This window comes from Oryctolagus cuniculus, chromosome 1, assembly GCF_964237555.1.
Source record: "Oryctolagus cuniculus chromosome 1, mOryCun1.1, whole genome shotgun sequence".
Classification (NCBI taxonomy): Eukaryota; Metazoa; Chordata; class Mammalia; order Lagomorpha; family Leporidae; genus Oryctolagus; species Oryctolagus cuniculus.
This window is the reverse complement of record NC_091432.1, coordinates 100,808,397-100,823,204: the sequence shown is the minus strand read 5'-3', so window position 1 is coordinate 100,823,204 and position 14,808 is coordinate 100,808,397. Positions and strand designations below refer to the sequence as shown.

At 42.3% G+C, this 14,808-nt stretch overlaps 1 protein-coding gene and 1 pseudogene across 1 annotated transcript in view; one reads left to right on the top strand and one right to left on the bottom strand.

The window, feature by feature from the left end:
• Window positions 1-14,808, top strand: part of LOC108178198 (armadillo repeat-containing protein 1-like) — a 138,100-nt pseudogene that overhangs the window by 88,729 nt on the left and 34,563 nt on the right.
• Window positions 7,131-14,808, bottom strand: part of DDX10 (DEAD-box helicase 10) — a 407,034-nt gene continuing 399,356 nt past the window's right edge. Inside the window, exon 21 of the transcript XR_011390521.1 lies at window positions 7,131-9,770. The gene's annotated coding sequence lies outside the window, so the exon portion shown is untranslated. The remainder of the gene's footprint in view (window positions 9,771-14,808) is intronic.

The following is a 14,808-nucleotide window of genomic DNA, read 5'->3' as shown; positions in this document are numbered from 1 at the left end:
AAATGCAGCACAGAAACGTCGATATTGACAGAACACAGGTTGGTGGTTGCCAGAGGCTGAGGGGAGGGGAAGAATAGAGAGAAACTGCTTAATGAATAAGGGGCTTTATGTTGGAGATGAAAATGGGAACTAGGCGGGAGACAATGGCTGTGCAACACCATTAATGTAGTAAATGCCATAGAATTGTTCACTTAAAAATGGTTCATTTTATGCATATGAATTTCATCTCAATAAATTAGACCAAGGGGTGGGAAGAAGGAGAGAGAAGGATAGAGAAAAAGAAAAATCAGCCAGGAAATGGAGAGGGAAGAAACTGGGTCTTGATAACATGACTGACGACCTAAATCAAGCATTCCCTCAAGTCAATAACCCATGATTTTTTTCAGCTTAAAAACTAATTTTCACTTAAGTATATTTGATTTGGATTTCTCTCCTTTTCAACCAAGATTTCAGGATAAAATTGCCCTCAATTAATAGTAATGCATTTTAAGCCCACAACCCACTGAAATTTTAATTTATCCTGGCTTCAGTAGAAGTAGAATGTAGCTTATCATTAGCCTAACTAGAAAATCCATGCAGGTAGTAGAAAATTCTCTAGTACTCTCAAGTGTCTTTTGTTCAAGCTGAATAATGCCAGTTGTTTTAACTTCTTGAAGCACTGCTTGAACAGTCCCTTTTGACTGGTATCTGAGCTAGAACAGCACTTCATATTTTATAAAAATTCCTTAGCACAAGGAAAAGATATGAGATATAGAACTCCTCATTCTTATCCGCACAAGAAATCGCCAAGGTGTCTCATCAGCTCATTCCATTCCTCTGTAAGTGAATGCAGAAAGTCTGAAAATGAATCCTCTTGCACTCCAGACGTTCTCACTCCTCCCTCATAATCATCTTGATGTTTCTTATGTATTATTAGCAAAAGGCTAATCGTATTTTAATGTTGTAGGCTGGGGTTTAATTGCTGTTATATAATTAAATGGCCGTAAGTGGAGGGAACTAATTGTGTCCATGAAATTCTGATGTGGCTTTAGCCAGGTAGCCATCTGCATCTCAGAATACCCTTACAGCTGATGAGCTAATCAGTTTGGTCATTTTCCATAAGAGATGGGAATTTATTGAGCTTCCTCACCCTCACAAGTTAGCTTAAACTCACAGACGTTGGCAGGGAACTAACTCCATCAAGTGGGTGGAATGCACAGATGTGCTACAATAGGCAGAAACCTGATAAGATGCTGACAATGGCAATAGTAACATCAACAATCACCAAGAGAGGGCAATTAAAGAGAGTGTCTTATTTTATGACAGGAAGCCGTAGGTAATTCTTTTCATATCTTGCCTCAAGTTTTTCATCTTTATATAAAGGGAAGTGGCTGGAATAGATTTCTAAGGTCTTTTTCAGAACCATCATGTTGTATTATACACACCAGGATGAAACTGTTAAGTTACCTCACCCCTTACAAAGAAACATGGCAGAAATCATTATTCCCATTTTAGAGTTATGTATGTTCGAGAAACAGCTCAAAGTATGAGAGGGCAAAATAAAAGCAAGATCTTTCCTAAGAAAGATACTGCTCTATTTATGAATTTACTCAGTCGAATCAGATCATACTTTTGTGGGGAGAAGGCTCCAGATATACTTCCTGAACCCCTTTATTAGAGATATCAAACCTGAAAGATCATTTCAGAACCTCACATTTAACAGACAGCAGCTGCACGGATAATAAAACATGTTATATACCAAAAACATGAAGTGATCAAAATTAATAACAGATTATATCAAGAGTCATATTGTATGTATATGTAATATATGTATATGTAATCATTGGAATCAGACACTTGTAAGATACTTTTCTTACACCAAAGTTTGAAAGCCTGCCAAGCTAAAGGACCTGATGTAAGGCCAGCTCATTTCACAATCACCATCCTATGGAAGGACCAGGATAGAGGAAAGAAAGCAGTGCATTGGCCGGCGCCGCGGCTCACTAGGCTAATCCTCCGCCTTGTGGCGCTGGCACACCGGGTTCTAGTCCCGATCGGGGCACCGGATTCTGTCCCGGTTGCCCCTCTTCCAGGCCAGCTCTCTACTGTGGCCAGGGAGTGCAGTGGAGGATGGCCCAAGTGCTTGGGCCCTGCACCCCATGGGAGACCAGGAGAAGTACCAGGCTCCTGCCATCGGATCAGCACAGTGCGCCGGCCGCAGCGGCCATTGGAGGGTGAACCAATGGCAAAGGAAGACCTTTCTCTCTGTCTGTCTGTCTGTCTGTCTCTCTCTCTCTCTCACGGTCCACTCAGCCTGTCAAAAAAAAAAAAAAAAAGCAGTGCATTTTGTAATGGACTAGTCTGCGATACGGTACACTTGAACACACAGCAACATTAAGGTGACACCAGCCAGGGTGTCAATCAGTATTAAATACTAAAATTTCATGAGAAAATTTTTATGAGATTCAAAAAACTGTGTTTACTATAACTCTTTTGAGGGTGGCTGTCTATGTGGTTCAAAGAACCATTCTGTAAAATCATTTAGGGTTCAAGGGAGTCCCCCACCTGCCTGGGAACATGCTCAAAGAGCATAAGGTGAGTACATGCCTGAATGGCCTTCTAAAGAAAGGTCACTGGGCTAATACAGAGTTTTTTCTCTTCTAAGTTGGGTGCACAGCTCTGGGGCTGACAATTGCTGAGAGCAGTAAGAACTGAGCCCTGCAATCTTTGGCCTTTTCCCATGAGATAGGTCTTCAGCCACTGATGAAGAAATGTTTAAAGATGATCAGACTGATAGGATGTGAGATTAACGCATCCCTGGCATGCTCGCATGTTTTAGTCCAGTCCTTCCCCCACGCACACTTCTCAGTGTCTAAGAGAAACAGAGAATCCAGGGAAGGAATCATTCAAAGTTTGATCCCAGGCAGCCAGGGAGACCCATTGTTCTTCCCATTCACAATCAGTCATGTGACTATTCAAACAATAGAAAGAGAAGTATGGGTGCAAAGCAGAGGTATTCTATAGTTAATCTTGTTCCATTGTACACAGAGTAGATGGTTTATGATAGTTAGGATCTCATTCAGATTTTAATTGACATTCAAAGTTACTTATTAAGTACGATAGGTGAATTATAGCTTGATAAAGTTATTTTTTAAAGTTATTTATTAAAATAAATAACTTACTAGGTTTCAACAATTAAACATCAAGTTGCTAACAAATAAAATGAATGAAATAAATCTATCATCAGTCAGAAACCCTGGCATCCCTTTTGTGCCCACTACAATGTTAAGCACTGCGGTTCCAAAAATAAGAGAGGACACCCCCTCACTGCAAAGTACTCTTCAGTGAGAAAAACACAAACAGCTTTCAGCGACAGGTCTGGGCCTTAGTTTTCCTCTTTGAGTCTTTTTCTCTACATGCAGTGCTCTTTCAGAATGTATCAGAACGTTCCCAGGCCAAAGAGACTGAACTGTTCAAGCTCTATCAAACATCACTCTGAGCTTTATACTGTGGCAGATGCTCGAGATACAAGGAGGGATAAACATGAAGAACTTGCCTTTGGGGAGCTCAAAGTGAGCAACAAACTTGGACAACTCCGCTGTTAATGGAGATAGCCCCAGAGATCCAGCGAGAGGAGATAAAAACTGCATAATCTGATTCCATTCAATGATGATGATGATAAACTTTATTGTGCTAAATGCTCTGTGTTTGTTATTGCCTTTCATCCTCTCAGAAACCCTATGAAGTACTAATAACCTCATTTTATGAGTAATGATATGGAGAATTTTTTTTTTTAATTAGAACACCTGGTCAGAGAATTCTTCAGTGAAAAGAGTACTGTTGAAAAGCTGTTAGTGGGCTGTGCTATGGCATAGCAGGTAAAGCTGCCCAGTTGCTCCACTTCCATTCCAGCATCCTGCTAATATGCCTGGGAAAGCAGCAGCAGATGGTCCAATAGTGCTGTGGTGCAGTGGGTTAGAGCCCTTGCCTGAAGCGCTGGCGTCCCATATGGGTGCCAGTTCTAGACCTGGCTGCTCCTCTTCTGATCCAGCTCTCTGCTATGGCCTGGGAAAGCAGTAGAAGACGGCCCAGGTCCTTGGACCCCTGCACTCATGTAGGAGACCTGGAAGAAGCTCCTGGTTCCTGGCTTCAGATCGGCGCAGTGCCGGCTGTTGTGGCCAACTGGGGAGTGAACCATCAGATGGAAGACCTCTCCCTCCCTGTCTCTCCTCTCTGTGTAACTCTGACTTTTAAATAGTCAATCTTAAAAAAAAAAAAAGATGGCCCAAGTACGCGGGTCCCTACACACATGTGGGAGACCCGGAGGAAACTCCTGGCTCTGGCTGGCTGAGCCCTGACTGTTCTAACCATTTAGGGAGTGAACCAATGAACGGAAGATATCTTCCCCTCCCCCTCCCGCTCTCTCTGTAACTCCGCCGTTCAAATAAATAAATAAATCTTTAAAAAAAACATTTTGTTGATAATCCCACTCATTCCAATGGAGAAGAATCAGCAACCATAGCCTGAGTGCTGAGCTGGGCACCACTTTCTGTAGAGAGGCTATGCAGCATCTCTACAGCTATGCCTCTCAGGGGGGCACACACCCCTGAAATTAGGGGCATGGCTGCAGTTTCTGCTTACACCAAAACAGGAGGGGGATGGGCACACCAGCCCCGAAGGAATGTGGCATTGGGAGCAGCAGGGGGCTAATGGACATTAATTTTCCGGAATCTGTAAATTTGCAGGAGCATCTAAATGGACCTGTCTGAAAATTTACAACACAGCTTTAATCCCTATCTCAGACCACCAGACCAAATACCTTCTCTCAAACCCTTAAGTTGATGTATAACCTTGCCTACGTGCCTGCTGGCTTGCAGACTTGCTGGTACCCTCTAAATAAAAGTGGGAGCGCGTAGCTATCCAGTGGCACACTCTTAGACTGAAGGCTCCTGTGTCCTGTCTCCTCATTTGACAAACCCCATCAACTTTCCTTCAGAGGAAAAGAAAAGGAAAGCTGCTTTGGGTAACAAAGAGAGGAAGCTGTGGATGTCAAGAAAATTAGGAAGAATAGAGGGAAAACAGCAGAGCTCGCCTGGGGAAAGTATCAACAGAGGAAACATAATCCCAGATTTTCCAAGGGACATGCTGTGTGCTCTGAGGGGCCCCTACCTGTGACACCACAGATACTCATGACTTTCTTGGGGAAGCAGGAGCAGAAGCGGAATTTGGATTCATCATTAACAAAGTGGTAGAATAGAATCTGAATATTGATGATGGGAAGGGTTGGTGTCTGGTTTTGAATTAAAAATGGGGAAACTGGGATGAAAAGAGACTAAGCAAAAGCCCAGGCTCTGTTCCCTTTCAAGTTATAAATCACTGAAAGGCCAAAGAACTGTCTCTGCTTCTTAGGGGTATGGCAGGATGAACACATGGTCTCCAGTCCTGGGCATGTAAAGATCCAAAATCCTGACTTCCTGAAAAATGAAAGAAATCAAGAATGGGAAGCCTAAGCTCATAGGAACAGACCAGATGAGTGAAAGCTTGTTAGAAAGGAAATACAAAAGTTGTGTTTTTTTGTTTGTTTGTTTTGTTTTGTTTTGTTTTGTTTTGTTTTTGACATGCAGAGTGGACAGTGAGAGAGAGACAGAAAGGTCTTCCTTTTGCCGTTGGTTCACCCTCCAATGGCTGCCACGGCCGGCACGCTGCGGCCGGCGCACCGCGCTGATCTGAAGGCAGGAGCCAGGTGCTTCTCCTGGTCTCCCATGGGGTGCAGGGCCCAAGCACCTGGGCCATCCTCCACTGCACTCCCTGGCCACAGCAGAGAGCTGGCCTGGAAGAGGGGCAACCAGGACAGAATCCGGCACCCCAACCGGGACTAGAACCCGGTGTGCCGGCGCCACAAGATGTAGGATTAACCTATTGAGCCACGGCGCCGGCACAAAAGTATTTTTTAAAAAGTTTATGGAGAAAAGGAATTCAAAGATAAGTTTATTTTGATTCAAAAAATTCTGAAATCCACAGTTTTTCCATAGTACACATTTTTCATGAACTTTATTACTTTAAAAAAGTTTTTTGAGGGGCTAGCATTGCAGCATAGTGGGTTAAGCTTCTGCCTGTGATGCCAGCATCCTGTACACACGGCAGTTTGAGACCTGGCTACTCTACTTCCCATCCAGCTCCCTGCTAATGAACCTGGGAAAGCAGCAGAAGATGGCCCAAGTGCTTGATCCCTGCACCCACATGGGAGATCCAGAAGACGCTCTGGGCTCCTGGTTTCAGCCTGGCACAACCTAGCCATTGAGGTGAATCTGCTGATGGAAAATCTCTCTCTCTCTCTTTCTCTCTCTCTGTAACTCTGTCTTTCAAATAAATTTTTTAAAAAGATCTTTGGAAAAAAGTTTTTTGAAATACAAAAATACAGAGAGAAACATACAGACAGAGATCTTCTATCCACTGTCCATTCCCCAGATGCCCTCAACAGTCAGGCTAGACCAAGTCAAAGCCAGAAGCCAGTAACTCAATCTGAGTCTCCCATGTAGGTGGCAGGGACACAACTACTTGGGCCATTCCTGCAGTCTATCAGAGTGCACAGTGGTAGGAAGCCAGATTTTGGAGTGGAACCAGAACTTGAATCCAGTCATTCAGCTATGGGATGCCAAAGGTGTCGCTCCCCCTCTTCGTGGAGGAGCAACACAGGACCCTGCGCTGTTCTTTCGTCTGCTCGGCCCTCCCCGGGTTTGCTGCTGGTTCTTCCCGGGTTGGCTACTATCCCTTCCACCTCCGTGGAAGGGCAGTTCCCCCTGGCCGCATTCCCCACTTCCGCAGGGGAGCGGCACACCGCCGGCCGGCTCTCTCGGGGGCTGCACGGGTTCCCTCAGCTAGATGTTCCCCATAGATGTTCCTGGTGCATGCCGTCTCTCTCCTCCTTTATAGTCCTTCTCCGCCAATCCCAACTCGGCTGCCCACACGCCGAGTACGCTGCTCTCCTCCAATCAGGAGCAAGTCCTACAGTTAATTGGTTGAACTGGAGGCAGCTGTGCGGAAGCTGCTTACCTCTCTCCCAGCGCCATATTGTGGGAGAGCAGATGCACAGAATAAGTCCTAATTCGAGTAACTTAGTCTAGTCCGGATTGCTCCCCACAAAAGGGTACCTTGATTGAAGAACATGTCCCAAGTGGCATCTTAATTGCTACACCAAATGCCTGATCTTTTCCATGAATTTTTTGAGGACTCTTGTATGCATTTGTTTTAAAAAATTTTTTGTACCAAAATAAACTGTTTTTAATTCCATTTTTGTACATAGGCTGTGAAGTTCCCTTGTATTTCTGGGATATTGTAAAAAGAAGAAAATTAAAAATGAAAATTCATGAAGTCATCACACTGTATTTCTGTGAGGCAGAAATTCTAAAGCAATTCATCATGGAAAAGTGGAAAACCAAGGGGGAGGGGATTGAAAATTAAAGGTACTATGGGCCAAGAACCTGAGAGGAGATGAGAGTTGAAATTCAGGATAAGAAATGAGAGGCTTTTTGGCAGTAGAAGCAGAATTCCTTAGACCCTGTTCTACATAAATATCTTGAATAATAAAATATTTTGTAAAATCTGTAGGGATGAGTTTTACTTCCAGGAAGGAATGTGAATTTGTGACTTAAGGAAAAGAGAATTTACAAGGGATCTAGGAGTTGGAGAGAGAACCATTGTCTAAGTGCTCGGCATCTGTTTCCCTAGGAGTAGAGACTGGTATGAGGTTTTCATGCTGAGCAATGAAGGTAGAGGACTTTGCACAGTTATCACTGAAAGCGTGCCTGTCTGTCACCTGGGGACATTTCTGCTGAACACCCCTCCCTCCCACTGCTCCTGTGGCTAACCTTGCCCTGGTGTTCACATTACTCTTTCTGGTTTTCCCTCAGTAATAATCAAGGCTGTGTCAGGGTAAAGGTTTTCCCAACGCGAATGCAGAGGCCTTCCCACATTCTATTTTATGGCTGAAATCCTGCAGTCTCTGTGAATCTGACCTTTCCATTTGAGAAGGGTTTTATTAACATACAACTCAGAGATGGTCTCTAGGCCTTCCATTTCTATGAAGGGCATCAACTGTGTAATTTCAGATATGCTCTTTGGTGTCCTGAAACTTCAATATTGAAATGGTAGCTCATCTAACCTAGAGAAAACAAGGCTGCTGCGTCACAGTGTCAACAGATACTGAGTAATGGCCCTAACTCACCAGCAAACTAAAACCCAAAATATGATTTTTTAAAGCAGCAACTGACAGTCATGAAATACTTGAATTACTTTGTGCTCTACAATGAAGAACGTCTAGTCGTGACTATGAAAGGATGGGGAATGTATTGTAAGTAATACATTATGAAGATTGATTTTAGAATATGAGTAGCAAAAAATTGTTACAATGGCATATACTTCAATCCAAGGCTTTTGCCGTTGAATAAGGTAATTATCATTTATTAATCTTGCAAGGATTATGAAAATCTGTTTATGATCAGGTTCCCATGTATTCAAAGCCGTTCAAAGCCATGATTTTAAGTAATGATTTGTCACTGCAAATAAGCAGATAATCTTCCTGTTTAATGAGCCCCTCTTTTATCAAAATGCATTGTAGGAAGCTCCAGCACATTATGCTCCAAACACCATTTGTTATTTCTAGGCTTATTCAAATATAATTAAAGTTAAATACATCATTAATAATCAAGTACCTCTTCTACTTTATCCTTTTAGTTTCTCCCTTTGAATTTCTTATTCATGATTTTATTTCCAGCATTTCTAATAATGCTAAACAGAGATCTCAGAGTTTGTTTTTCTCTTCATCTTCCTTAGTAGAAAAAGCAGTGCTATTCAGCCCACCATGGCAACCAAGGAAGTAGAAAGTATAGCCAGCCAGCAGAAGGAAGCAAGGGCTTAGCTTTGAATACATATTCTATGAATTATTATAGTGAACTTATTTAATCTCCCTCAACCACAGTTTCCTCACCTATAAAATGAAGGTTAGATGTTTTAAAGGACACAATGGATACAAAATGAGGGTACCCAACTATAGGAGCACCACCCATCCCAGGTTGTCTCATCCCTATGTCTCCTGAAAGATGATCAGACCCAGCAAGCATGCAATACACCTGTCATAGGCCCCATGTATTGTCTTGGCTGTTGCCACACTAGAGTTTCTGGCATAGCAGTTGCATGGCCAGCCACCAGGCAAAGGAGGAGGGAAGTCTTCAGTTGGTACCTAAGTCATCTGAATTCTTATACCAAAGTCTGTACACTCCATCTTGCTTTGTATATAAGTCTGATTTTTCCAGTGCTCCAAAGTTGAACTGTGTCTCTGTCTAGTAATTTTTTTGAAAAATTAATATTTTATTAGCATTTTCAACTCACAAATATATTTTTAGTATATACAGTGCTTCCTTTGTTTTGCTTTAATTTTGAATCATTTATTATATTATTTAGAGTATTGATCCTACTGCTTTATTAGAGTTCAAAAAACAGTGGCTTAAATTAGATAATTCTTTTTCTGTATAAATATGGACTAGTAGGTGACGCAGAAGTGTAAGCAACTCTCCTTCTATCTTGATACTCCCAGCTGTCTCAAAAGTAATGAGCCCATACCCATAGTTCAACCAAGCTTACCATCAGTAAGAAGAGGAAAATAAGAAGTGAAATCTAAGGAGCTTCTTCCAAATAAGAGATGAAATTTAAGGAGCTTCTTTCCAAGTACATGACCATGAACTTGCAAACAGCATTCATCTTCATACTCCATTAAATAGCAATTGGTCACCTGGCTGCAAGAAAAGCAGAAAAAAGTAGAATATTTTACTGTAGAAGGTAGAAAGGGGAGATCAAACGCCTAACTAAAATTTGAAGAATTCATTCCGAAGATAAATAAATTCAAAGGTAAAAGTGAATCCTGACAGCAATAGCAATCTCTTTACTTTTTAAATCAGAGGATTTCTTACAAAACTCTAGGTTATTGGCTTTTTCAAAAAAAAATCAGAAATATCTGACACCACAAGGGTCAAATTCCATTGGAATAATAATCAGATGACTCTGGATATTGGGTGTCCCTTTTAGAAACTTCTACTTTGTCATGGTCCCCTTAGGCCCTTATATCCATCTTATACTCAGTCTACATTTTTCATGAATGTCACTCCCCCATTCGTGGAGGAACGACACCGGACCCTGTGCTGTTCTTTTTGCCCGGCTCTCCCTGGGTTAGCTGCCGGTCCCTCACTCACGGAGGAATGACGCCATCCCGGGTTAGCTGCCGGCCCCCCGCCTCCGCGGAGGTGCCGCTTTCCCCACTTCCGCGGAGGAGCGGCACACCATCAGCCGGCTCTCTCAGGGGTTGCTCAGGGGTTCCTCAGATGTTCCCCGGTGCATATTGTCTCTCTCTTCCTTTATAGTCCTCTTCCACCAATCCATGCTCTGCTACCCACATGCCGAGCACGCTGCTCTCCTCCAATCAGGAGCAGGATCAGCTCCTGCAGCTTATCAAACTGGTGAGGCAGCTGTGTAGAAGTTGTTTGCTGTCACTCAGCGCCATATTGTGGGAGATCAGATGCATAGAATTAGTCCTAGCAGTTCCAGTAATTTAGTCTAGTCTCAGTTGCTCCCCACACATGAACATCATTTTCTTAGTAAATGTGGGCATTTGAGTTTGCACCTAACATATCTAGGTACGTACTGGGCAGTACCTATTGTACACTCTCTGTGTGACAAGTACTTTTCCTACCTTATCTCATTTATCCTCAAAAAATTTTTGCAAGGCAGCACACTTTATAAGAATATAAAGTACTAGGGATGGCACTGTGGCAAAGTAGGTTAAGCCACCACTTACAACACAAACATCCCACATAGGTGCCAGTTTAAGTCCTGGCTTCTCCACTTCAAATGCAGCTCCCTACTAATGGCCTCGGAAAGCAACAAAAGATGGCCCAAGTACTTGGACCCCTGTACCCACTTGGAAAACCTGGAAGATGCTCCTGGCTCCTGGTTTCGGCCTGGCCCAGCCCTGGCCATTGAAGTCATTTGGAGAGTGAAGCAGTGGATAGAAGATCTCCCTCTCTGTCTCTCCCTATCTCTTTGTAACTGCCTTTCAAATAAATAAATACATCTCTTTTTTTTAGAAAAATAAAAGGATATAAAGTACAGCTGAGTAAACTCGAAGGCTCAGAGAGACTGAATAACTTGCTAATTTTATCTAGAAAATGACAGATAAAAAATACCACAAACCCTATTCCATCTAATTCAAATGTCCATGATGGGAAAGGAGTGACAGGGTACATCCAGAGAGAAATTCAGCATGTTTCAATTTACCATTTTCTTCGGTGAAACGATTTTCTTCTTTATTGCCCAGGGCTCTTGAATATTGACTCTTCTGATAAAGGAACAACTAATTCAAGTCATTAAAGGAATACATCTCAAGATATTATATGAAGTGAGTATCAGCTAGCTTGGAGCAGAAGTCATGGAAGGAGTTCTCACCCTCCAGAAGGATCCTGGCATTTCCACGGAGTCCAATAGAGCACTTGTCCCTAGCTAACAGATCTATTACACATGCAGAACTGTCCTTTCTGGCACTTCCTTGTTCCTAGGATATCCTCTGCTATTTTAAACTTCTAGCTGGCCAAGACCAAATCCAGCCTCTTCCATGAGGTCATTTCCTGCCAAGGAAGGCTGTCTCCCTTAGCCACCTCCAACTCTTTTAGGGCCTTCATTTCTTATTGCTGACTTTTAGTAACACATTTACATACATTTCTCCATCTTCCACACTACATGGCAAACCTGCAACATGTACACTAATGCCCACTCTGGAGCAAATCCTCAGTAAATCTATCATGACTGAGTAATACTGTTGGATTAGATGTTTCTTATTTTTTTAAAAAAATCAATTAAAAAATTATGCTCTTTGTTAATTGCATCTCATTTATATCCTTCTAACTTGGCTTTTCTCCTTTTCCTCTGTTAACTTTATAGACACTGTGGGGCTGGAAACAGTGTAAAAGAAATAAAGAAGCATTGAAATCAAATCTTTGCTCTTGGCTCTCTTCCCATTCTTTCATTCTACAAACATCAGTGAGCATGTTCTATGTTCCAAGCCTTGAAATGGGAACTGGAAACACAGAGATGAATAGTATAGAGTTATACCCTCAAGCAGATCTCATTCTGTCTGGAGAAGGATACAAGCAAACCACAATTACATTACATGGCAAGGAGGGCTCTGTCAGAAGTCTGGAACATAGGGATAGGATATCCATGGAAAAGAGACGATTTCTTGTACCTCAATTTTCTCACACCACAATGCAGAAAAAAAAAAACTTTCACCTTTGCCAGGCTTTTATGCAATCCAGTGTGGCTAAGTATTGCATTCACAAGATTTCATTATGGAAATTTTCCATTTTATTCTTCTACTAATGCTGACAGCCATCATTAATCTTTGTAGTCCTTATTCCTATTTACAAAAATACAGTGACTCATAGCTACATAACAATTAGTGATCAAATTAATTAGAATCCAATTTTTTAACTCTCCTTTTTCATCAACTGCACACTGTTTGACATGAAAGACCACTTTATTTTTTTATTTTTATTTTATTTTTATTTTATTTTTTTATTTTTTGACAGGCAGAGTGGACAGAGAGACAGACAGAGAGAAAGGTCTTCCTTTGCTGCTGGTTCACCCTCCAATGGCCGCCGTGGCCGGCGCGCTGCGGCCGGCACATCGCGCTGATCCGATGGCAGGAGCCAGGTACTTATCCTGGTCTCCCATGGGGTGCAGGGCCCAAGCACTTGGGCCATCCTCCACTGCACTCCTGGGCCAGAACAGAGAGCTGGGCTGGAAGAGGGGCAACCGGGACAGAATCCGGTGCCCCGACCGGGACTAGAACCCGGTGTGCTGGTGCCGCAAGGCGGAGGATTAGCCTAGTGAGCCACGGCACCGGCCGAAAGACCACTTTAGATGAGAGATAACTGCAAGCAAATGCTCCATTATTTTTAAAGATGTAAACTGGGGGGCAGTACTGTGGTACAGTGAGTTAAAGCCCTGGCCTGCAACACCAGCATTGCTTATGGGCTCCGTTTCGAGTCCTGGCTGCTCCACTTCTGATCCAGCTCCCTGCTAATGCATCTAGGATAGCAGTGGAAGATGGATCAAGTCTTTGGGCCCCTGCATTCACATGTGACAGCCAGAAGAAGCTCCTGACTTCAGATCAGCTCAGCTCCAGCCATTGCAGCCATCTGGGGAGTGAACCAACAGATCCAAGACTCCTCTCTCTTTGTCTCTACCTCTCTCTGTAACTCTGTCTTTCAAGTAAATAAAATAAATCTTTAAAAATGAAATAATTTGGAGATGAGAAAACATTTAGCTTGAAGTATGGGAGACCAATCAGTAGTGGCAGCTCCCACCACGGTTGTGACTTCTGACAGGCTTGTACCATCGAGGGTGGTGGAAAAAGAGAGTTGGGAAGTATACAGTAGGATGAACCCTGACTCATCTGCTTTTCAATACACTGAGATGGGGTGAGCAGGCATTTTACTATTACCTAATTCCTCACAGTCTTATGAAGTATTGTCCATTAGTATCATTCTTTTACCAAGGAGAAAATTAACAGCATCTTGAATAGAGGAAGCCCTGCCAGCTAACATGATCATTGTTCAAAGATCCTCCTCCCAAAATGGCTGGATGGGGAATAGAAAGGGGAATTATTCAGAGCAAAATTTCCACTGATTTTTTTTCTCAAAATGTGGAATAAGTAAAAATCCAGTGGAGAATGCCTTAGCAAATACAGTAGCAGAAGCAGCTCCACCTCAGGGTAAAATCCAGTATCCAGAATCACACCAGACTCGTTAGAAGAGAAGTACAGACCTGCCTCCCACCACTCACAACTGACTCAGGGGAAAAAGAAAATATGGGGCTCTTGGGTGTCAATTATGTATTGTTGAAAATTGAAAACTAACAATAGGATTCACTCAAAAATCCAAAAGGATCATGAGTCAGTTCTGATGAGCATAACAAGTCCTGGCTAACTACTTCAAGAAACTTTCTAATTAAAAAATACATATAATTTAAATAAAAACTGGGGATTTCTAATTATTCTGTGACTCACTCAAAGAGTATTTTGGGCAAATTTTATGTTACTTATTTCCTCCTTCAATAAACCAAGAACTTTGGTTCTATCAGTTGAGAGCTTGCCACTGATAGGGGCTTGATGGAGAAGGAAAATAATAAATAATTAAGTAGTAGGAAGGGAGATACCTGAGCCCTAATCCTCTCTTTCATAGAGGAAAATTCAAAGATTCAATAAAACTATCAAGTTAATAGTCTGACCTGTCTTTTGTGTAATAAAAACAAGCTATGAAGCATTTCCCACTGGAACTATTGAGAAATCTCAATTACTGCTCTTGCGAGCAGAAGGTTAATCCTTCCAAAATCTTTTCATTTTGAAGAGGTCATATGTCAATGGTAGCCCTGTCCTCCCAAGAGATGCCAAGTCATCAATACTGACACATATACCTATACAGTGTTCCCCTCAACTGCCTTATACCCTGGAGGAAACCAAGAACTCTGACCTTACTTCACCCTCAACAACAGTTCTTTCCATCAACAGATTCCCACTAAACACTTATCTTGGGCCAAATAATCTGAATTCAGAGTCTATCTCTTCCTTATAGTAATTTACAAGCTACTGACACAGAATCAAAGAAACAAAACTGTAATCAAATATGATTGCTATAATAGAGCTAGGTACATGGAGTCACAGGAAATAAACAGATGGAGAGTAACACCAAACATGTTATAAGGGAGAGGGTCAGAGTAGACTTC